Here is an 8,980-nt window from a genome sequence, read left to right as displayed (position 1 = left end):
AAACAAGGCAGTTGTGAAGTGAGTCGCCCCCAATTTTACGATCTATGCTGCCGCAGTTGTTAAACTAATCCAGCTTTCCACCCCCACCCCCATTGGCTTAGCTTGATTGGAGGTTCTCTTCCCACCCCGCCCCACCCCCAACACCCCCGGGGGAAGGTTGCAAGTGGCGATTGCGTGACCTTCAGGATGCTGCAACCCTTGCAAATGTGAGCTGGTTGCCAAGCCACCCAGATTGTGATTGCAGAGACGCCGCACCGACGGTTCTAACTGCGAGGACCGGTTTTATAAGCCACTTTTTTCTAGTCCTGTTGTAACTCTGAACGGTTGTTGAACAAACAGTTGTAAGTTGAGGACCGGCTGGATTCCAGAGCTTTGGTTCTTCAACTGTAGATTATCTTGCCAGCAGAAGTGACCTGCGTGGACAGGGTTTTTTTTCCCCTTGGAAGGAAACAACCTGCGTAAAAAGAGCCTTGAGCACAAAGGGATAATTTGAGAAGCGGCTGAAGGAGGTCTATTGTTCAGGGAAGATGGCTGGGCTTTTATCGGCGTCGCCCTCCGCTCTTTCCCAGCTCGTTTTGCACCGATCTTGGCTTGCAAAACAGACGCCGGCTTTCTCCTTCCTCCAATTGGCTCTGCGGTGGCTCCGGAGTCCAACTTGGGAAGGAGCCTGAATTAAGCCTCTCTCGGGCAGGGCGAGGACTGGGAAACAGGCCCAGAACCTCCAAAACAGGGAAGAAGGCCTGCTTGTTCCCTGTAAACCGATTCGCTACCTGAACAAAGGTGAGAAAGGAACGAGGCCTCCCTTCCCGTTTCCTGAGGTGGCTTTATTTTATTTTATTTTCTTGGGGGGGGGGAGGATTGCCCCAGTCAGTTTTATAAACCCCTGCGGCCTTACCTCTCTTTCTACAAGTCGTCCTGGCCTTACAACGGAGGCCAACGTTTCCGTTCCTAAGCAAGACAGTGAAGTACGTTTTGCCCCACAGCTTGGTACAACTGTTAATTGAATCACTGCCGTTGTCAAGTTAGGAGCGCGGTTGTAAATCTGACTTCCCCATTGACTTTTGCTTCCCAGAAGGTCGCAAAAGGGGATGTCGTAAATGTGAACCAGTTGCCATGCGGCCGAGCGTTGATCACCTGACCTTGGGGATGCTGGAAGGGTCGCAAGTGTGAGAAATGGTCATACCTCGGTGCCGTCGTAACTTTGAATGGTCTCTAAACGCCTAGCTGTAAGTCGAGAACCGTCTCTATTCTTACTGCTTGAGATCTTCAAATTTCCTTCACCTTTTCCCCCCTAAAACCAGCCCTGGGAGGCAACGATGTTAAAAGAGATCCCTTCCAACTCTATTCAGATTGGAATACGGCATCCGGGTTTGGTCCCCACGTCACAAAGAAGTTGTCGAGACTTTGGGGGAAAAAGCACAGAGAAGAGTGACTAAGACGATCAAAAGACCTGGAGATGAGAACATATGAAGAACGGCTGCAGGATTTCGGGGTCCACTTGTCTTCCAAAGCACCAGAAGGCGAGACAAGAAAAAATGGATGAAAACTAATCAAGGAGAGAAGCAACCTGGAATTAAGGAGAAACTTCCTAACAGGGAGGACAATGAACCAGTGGAACGACTTGCCACCAGAAGTTGGGGGTGCTTCATCACTGCAAGTTTTTAAGAAGAGACCAGACAGCCACTTGTCACAAACGGTATAGTGTTTCCTGCCTGAGCAGGGGGTTGGACTAGATGACCTCCAAGGTCCTTTTCAGCTCTATTCTGATTGGCCACAAGCGGGCTGAATTTTCATGCCATTCCTAATTTGTAATTTTTCGGCAGGAAATCTCTCTTTTATCCTTAAGACTGTCAGATCTGTTTATTCAGCTTTTTTCCCTGCAGTGACTGCCATTGATAGTTCTGGGAAGGGCGACGGAATGAAGTCATCGTCCATTTCTGAGGTTGATAGGTTGATATCTGATGTTGGGAGTCCTTTTTATTTATTTCTGGTCAGGCTGCCAAGGGGCCACTGGGTTCTCTTAAGAATCCTGACTCATTTCTAAAAGTTTGCCAGTTGGCCTGCAGTAAGTAACAGGCTCGGGGCAAACGGATCTAAAAATAAAAGACCTAATGAAGTGAGTGTCGGTGAAAATAGTCAATAGAACTATCAGGGGATTAAAAATAGCATCTAACAACTGATTTTCTCTCCTTGGTCTTCGACACAAAGTATTGTGGTTAGTTTATTTTCTTTTGCTTCGCATTGGCAGAAAGGCATGACATGAAAAGCAGGCTGAGGATTTGAAGGACTTGGTCTGCTAGTGGACTATATTTTTGGAATATTGTTTTATGATGGGACGCATAGCTGCCTATGTCATACAGGTAGTCCTTGTTTAGTGACCACAGATGGGACCGGAAACTGGTCGTTAAGTGATTGCTAAGTGAAACTGCGACTGCTTGTGATCTGACTTCAGCTTTCCTTTCCTTTATGGACCTGGGAAGGTCATCAATCAATCGAACAATCTATTCTGATTGCTGGAAGGGACCTTGGAGGTCTTCTAGTCCAGCCCCCTGCTCAAGCAGGAGATCCTATGCCATCTCAGACAAGTGGCTGTCCAGCCTCTTCTTGTCACTGCAAACTGTTGCTAAATGAGGACTTCCGGTTATAACGATGCTAGGCATTTACAACAGTCCACAAAAGAGAGCTAAAAGGAACAGAGTCCCTTCTGCCCAAACAGTCTTCTGGCTTGAGCAGCGGGGTTGGACTAGAAGACCTCCAAGGTCCCTTCCAACTTGTGTCATCCTGTTAAACTCTGAATTTTGTGTGCTGTTGGGAAGAACTCCAGGAGAAAGGAAACACGCCTTGTGGGGTCCTTGGTCTTCTCTCAGCTGGATGACTCTCCTGGCATTGACAATGTTCCCTCACCTGGTCATAAATTAATGTCTCGGGAGAACCCCCAACGACTGGATCCTGAGTGGCAGACATTGCCTACATCAAACCTTCTTGGGTCGCGTATTATTCTTGCCATTTTCCTAAAGTCCAGCGGTTAACATTCAGGTAGGCCGAAAGCCCTCAGTTCTGTGCTTAGGAATGCTATTGTTCCATAGTGCTCTCCTCCTGAGGAAGCGGCAGGATTTCTATTTATAGGTATATAAAAACGGTTGATGGCTTCATTTGCAAGGGAGTGGCACCACTTCCTCCTACTTGCAGCCTATAAGAGACAATAAAGCAATGTCAACTATAAGAACAATAAAGCCTGGGGGGGCCTCCAGCCACCACCTTCCTTGAAGGCAGACTTCCCCTCCTTGGTGCCTTCAGGCCGAAGATTTCACTAGGAAGGCAGAGAAGGGTGGAAGAGGAGGAGGAGGGAAGGAGGGAAGAAGAGAGGAAATGGAGGAGGAAGAGAAAGGAAAAGAAGAAAAAGGAAACGAAGAGGAGGAAAAAGGAAAGGAGGAAGGAGAAGAGGAAGAAGAGGAGGAAAGAAGGAAAAGGAGAAGAAAGGAAGAGGAAGATGAGAAGGAGGAAAGAAGAAAAGGAAAGAAGGAAGAGAAGGAGGAAAGAAGGAAAAGAAGAGGAAAAAGGAGGAGGAAGGAGAAGAGGAAAGGAAGAGGAAGAAGAGGAAGAGAAGGAGGAAAAAAGAGGAAAAAAGGAAGGAGAAGAAAGGAAGAGGAGGATGAGAAGGAAGAAAGAAGAAAAGGAAAGAAGGAAGAGAAGGAGGAAAGAAGGAAAAGAAGAGGAAAAAGGAGGAGGAAGGAGAAGAGGAAAGGAAGAGGAAGAAGAGAAGGAGGAAAGAAGGAAGGAGAAGGAAGAGGAAGAAGAGGATGAGAAGGAGGAAAGAAAGGAAAGAAGGAAGAGAAGGAGGAAAGGAGGAAAAAGGATGAGTAAGGAGAAGAGGAAGAGAAGGAGGAAGAGAAGGAAGAGAAGGAAAATGAAGAGGAGGAGAAGCGGAAGGAAAAGCAAAGAGGTCACAGAGGGCGTCCTTTTAGGACAATGTACTCCTGAGCTTCAGTTGGCCCAACCTCTGCAGGCCTCCTGCAAAGCATGGGAGACGTGGCTGGGCTCCTTCCTGGGCTGGGAGGTCAGAGGCCACATGGCTGAGGCTTTCCAGTTGTTTATCCTGGCTGTCCTTAAAAGCCTTCTGGCGCTGCCTTTATGCATTTTTAATTGAGTGTCTTCAGTCTCTTGCTAGCTGCCTGGAGCCTGACACGGTGAGACGGGCCTCCCGTCTGTAGAGGTCAAATTCAATCAAATCAATACGCCACCTTAGGTTGGGTTTTGCAGCTCTGCGAAGGCTGGACAAGCCTGATCTCTTGGCTGGGGCTGCCTTGCAGGGTGGTTGTGAAACGCAAACCTTGCAGCTTTTAGACCCTTGCTTTACTAATGGTAGGAGCAGCCAGCCTTGTAGCCAGCTTCAGCCCAAACAGTCCCCCCCGTCAGAAAAAACCAAAACTTATTGCTGTAAAAAAGTGATGGTGCCAAAAGTTTGCCTTTTATATGGACCCAATCTTACAGACCTTTTGCCACAATTAAGTTGATGAGCAAATCCAGATTCCCCCATTGACTTTGCATGTCGGACCACGCCTGGAAGGGCTGCAAATGGGCACCCCCCGACCTTGCGGCCACCGTCATGAATACGTGCCAAGCGCCTGAATCTCAATCACGTAACTGCGTGGATGGTTAGAAGTCGCTTATTCCGGTGGTGTGGTAACCTTGGTTGTAAGTAGAGGACTGCCTGCACCCGTTAGAGAAAAGACAGGAGGTCAACAGAACAGAGCTAAACCTACGAGAGAAGCGTCTGGGGAAAAAATGAAAACACGGCGGTAGGAATGCTTGGCGCTGGAGAGATGTCACAATCCGAACCCAAGCCACCTCTTTGCTGCCAGATGGGTCCTGCCGTGTGAGCGGCGGGCCAGTCTGCCCGGGCTCTGTGTGAATGCAGCCGGTTTGGAAGGCCTCGGGCTCCTGACAGCCAGATGGCCGTAGATCAGACGCTCTTCCCCCTTTGCAGAGACGGCTTTTGCACAGGCCTGGTCTGTCTGGAGGGTCTGAGATTTACAAAGCTGGGGGGGGGGTGGCGTATGTTGGGGGGAGTTGTTGTTCCAGAAGGTGGCCATATAAAGCCTGTCTCCAGACGGGAGAAATTCTCCAGGAAGGCTGGGAACTTGGCAACACCCCCCCTCCCCAAAGACGAGTCCATTTGGGGGCCGTTTCCAAAAAACTTGGCCGGGAATCCTCCTCGCTATTTGCAATTCTATCGACATTTTTTCTTTCTTTCCTGAAACACCCCCCCCTTTGCTCTCCCCTCCCCTTTGTTTTCCATTGAGCCATCCAGCAGGGGTTGTGGCTCTGTCTTTTCCTGTCCGGGGAGATGCTGAACATTCCTCAGATAAATGCGCATTTAAATTCTGGCGGTGACTTCGCATCGCTCCACGCAGGAGCTCTCCGAGTCCCAGGTCCTTGGGAAAGGCGCAGGAACTTCCTTGGCTAGACCGGTGCAGTCGGGTGCAAATCTTAGTCCCCAAGATCTGGGGGCAACAGCTCCCATCGTCCCCAACCGGCAGGCCTCACGGCATCTAGGAGGAGCGAGAGGGAAAGAAAGGAGGAAGGATGCTGGCCAGAAACCGGGTGGATTATGATTTAGTTTTGCAAACCAGTTGGAGCGCTCTTCCTGCTGAGGTCCGTCACATGCAAAATGCATCGCTCTGCGGAGGGTTTTCTCGGGAGCTGAATGACAAATCCGTGTTGTGGGACTTCTACCCATGCCAGTGCAAAGGATTTGTTAATATTTCACAAGCGAAGGCGGTTGTGTTGCAATGATCCTTTGACCCAGAGTGATTTTGAATGAACGTGCTCTTCTCAGGCAGTATTTTTCAACCTTGGCCACTTTGAAGAGGTGTGGACTTCGACTCCCAGAATTCCCTAGCCAGCATGGAGAATTCTGGAAGTAGGAACCAATTTGGGTCGGTCACCGGGACCAGAGGCTTAGTCTTCCGAGCTTTTGGGCTTGTGCTGGAGCCCATCTGCATCTAAGTTCGTTAGCATGCTGGCTGGGGAATTCTGGGTGTTGAAGTCCACGCATCTTCAACATTGCCAGGCTTGAAAACACTGTTCTAATGCATTTGATTTCTCAGGTTTATGATGATGTATGTATATATCTTTTATTTCTGGATGTTTCCAAGAATCCATCATGGTTGGGACCGGCTATAAAGGTTGTAAAATAAATAAATTGCTACGTCTTTGGGCCCTCTTTTGCATACACTAGAAGGCGTCACATTTTTTATAGAGTGCCCGCAGTGCAAACTGCAAAATTTTCTCCCTGAGTGAATCTTTCCATATTAGGCAGAACAGGAAGTAGGAGAAAAAAAGGTGTGTACAATAACTTGAACTCGAAGGTGGAAAAAAGGATGCAGAAATAATGCTGACAGCTGCCTCATTGTATTGGCATTTTGTGTTATCTTAACCTTTTACAAGGGCTGAAGTGTACTTGTGCCCACAGGAGTAGTGGGCCGATCCGTGTGTAGGAAGAGAACGGGTCTGGCATCCACACCCAAGGTATGTCACTGCGAAATAATGATTATTTAGAAGCAAATTCCTGAAAACAAAACTGTTTTGTTTCTATAGAGATAGAAGCATAAAGGACACAGTTATCAATCACACTTCATAAGTGAAACTGGATAGCCACAACGATCCTGGACTAAGTCAACACATTTTTGCAATCGTTGGGAGCTTTTGAATGAAAACTGATCTTTTGAAAAAGCAGGGGGGAAAAAGAGAATTCACAGGGAGGGCGTTAAAAGGAAACCAGTTACTCAACAAAAATCAGGTCTGTGAGGAAGCTGACTTTAAAAGGCGTTGTCTAGTAACTACAGGTAATCCTTGACTTAACAGCCATTCGTTTAGCAACTGTCTGAATTTACCGTTTTCAAAGGTTTTCTGGGGACATTCAACTTATCGCTTAAAGCAGTGCTTCTCAACCTCGGCAGCTCAACTCCCAGAATTCCTCATCCAGCTGTTGGGGGGGGGTTGTCTTTCCAGAAGATTCCATGCTGGCTGGGGAATCCTGGGAGTTGAAGCCCACCCATCTTTATGTTGCCAAGTTTGAGAAACACTAAGACTAAGAATTGGGCCATAAACAACCTTTGCGATGGCTACCAAAATTGATTTTTTTTGGATTTTTTTTTTGCAAGGAAAGGATGTTATTATTGTTTACTTGTTCATTTGATAATGGAATGGAATAAGATGGAACGGAATGGAATGGAATAGAATAACAGTATTGGAAGGGACCTTGGAGGTCTTCTATCTAGTCCAGGGGTAGGCAACCTTGGCTCTTTTATGACTCGTGGACTCAGGAATTCTGGGAGTTGAAGTCCACGAGTCATAAAAGAGCCAAGGTTGCCTACCCCTGATCTAGTCCAACCCCCTGTTCAAGCAGGAGAGCCTCTCCCATTTCACGAAATGGTTGTCCAATCTCTTCTTAAAAACTTCCAGTGTTGAAGCACCCACAACTTTTGGTGGCAAGCTGTTCCACACTGGTTAATTGTCCTCGCTGTCACAAAGTTTCTTCTTAGCTCCTTTGCTTGATGAGTTTCCATCTGTTGCTTCTTGTCCTGCCTTCAGGTGCTTTGGAAAAGAGCCTGACACCATATTTCCAGTTATTGTTGTCAATAGCTGCTTTTCTGACTATAGGCTTACAGTTCATTAAGTGACGGTTCAAAGTCACAACAGCACTGAAAACAGGTAATCTTTCACGACCACTACAGCATCCCTGTGGTCATATGATTTACATTCAGATGCTTGTCAACTGCTTCACATCTATGACCGCTGCAGTGTCCTGGGGTCATGTGATCCCCTTTTGCAACCTTCTGACGAGCAAAGTCAATGGGGAAGAAGCCAGATGCCCTTAACCACTGCAGCGATTCACTTAACAAATGTGGCAAGGAAGGACGTAAAATGGCGCAAATCTCATTTCACAAATTGTTCATTCAGCCACATAAATTCTGGGCTCAGTTGTGGCCCGCAACAGTCCACTGGGCAACTGTTTGAAGTTACAACAGCATTGCAAAAAGCGACTTAGGACCAATCCTTGCACTTACAACCATCGCACATCTCCAGGACCAGGCGGTTAAAATTTGGGAGCTTAGTAACCGGCATGTTTTTATGACCTTTGCAGGGCCCCGAGGTCATGTGATCACCCTTTGTGATCTCCCCAGCCGGCTTCTGACAAGCAAAGTCAATGGAAGTCAAATTCACTTAACTGATTTGCTTAACTATGGCAAGGGGAAAAAAAAGAGAGATCCTAAAATAGTTGCAGCTCGCTGCCTGGCTTAGCAATGGACATTTGGGGCTTAATTGTGGTCACATAAGTGGAGGACCAGCTGTACTATCTCTTGCAGAGGCGTCTTGAAGACTCTCTGTGGGATGAAAGCTGCATGTAATAGTTTTGAAACAAGAGTCTTTTCCCTGCCTAGGTAAGAACTACAGGAGTCTCGTCTGTGATTAGCAAACTAGGTGTCTTGGCAACCTATCATTGCCATAGTCTTCAAGACAAACTACAGGCTATGGTAAATGTATGACTATGTTTAATTTGCCTGTGGTTTACAAGTTAACTCTAAAGTAAGAAAGAAGAATAAGGACATGTACTGCAGTTCAAGGCAGGTGGGGGGGTGGGGGTGAACATTTTTTGCCAGGCTGTGATTTTCACCAGAATTGTCCCTTTCCCAAGTAATAATTGCCTATGAGGAGGGGGGGGGAAATCACACACCCCATTCTGATCTTAATGTACCTTGTCTGCTGTTTGCCTTCCACTAGTTTATTAAATATAACTGTGCATTTAAATTGTGGGTTGTATGGTCACCAGATTGCAGCAAAGCAACAGAATGCTGACTGTCTTACGGGATTGTTAAACAGACAGTTGAATTAGTAAGCAACATGTGGACTTGATTCATCTCCAGGAATTCCTTAGCCAGCATTCACATCGTTAGGTACAAAATAAAAGATAGAG

This window comes from Vipera berus (genome assembly GCF_964194415.1).
Source record: "Vipera berus genome assembly, chromosome: 9".
NCBI classification, from domain to species: Eukaryota; Metazoa; Chordata; class Lepidosauria; order Squamata; family Viperidae; genus Vipera; species Vipera berus.
Note: the sequence above shows the minus strand (reverse complement) of the source record.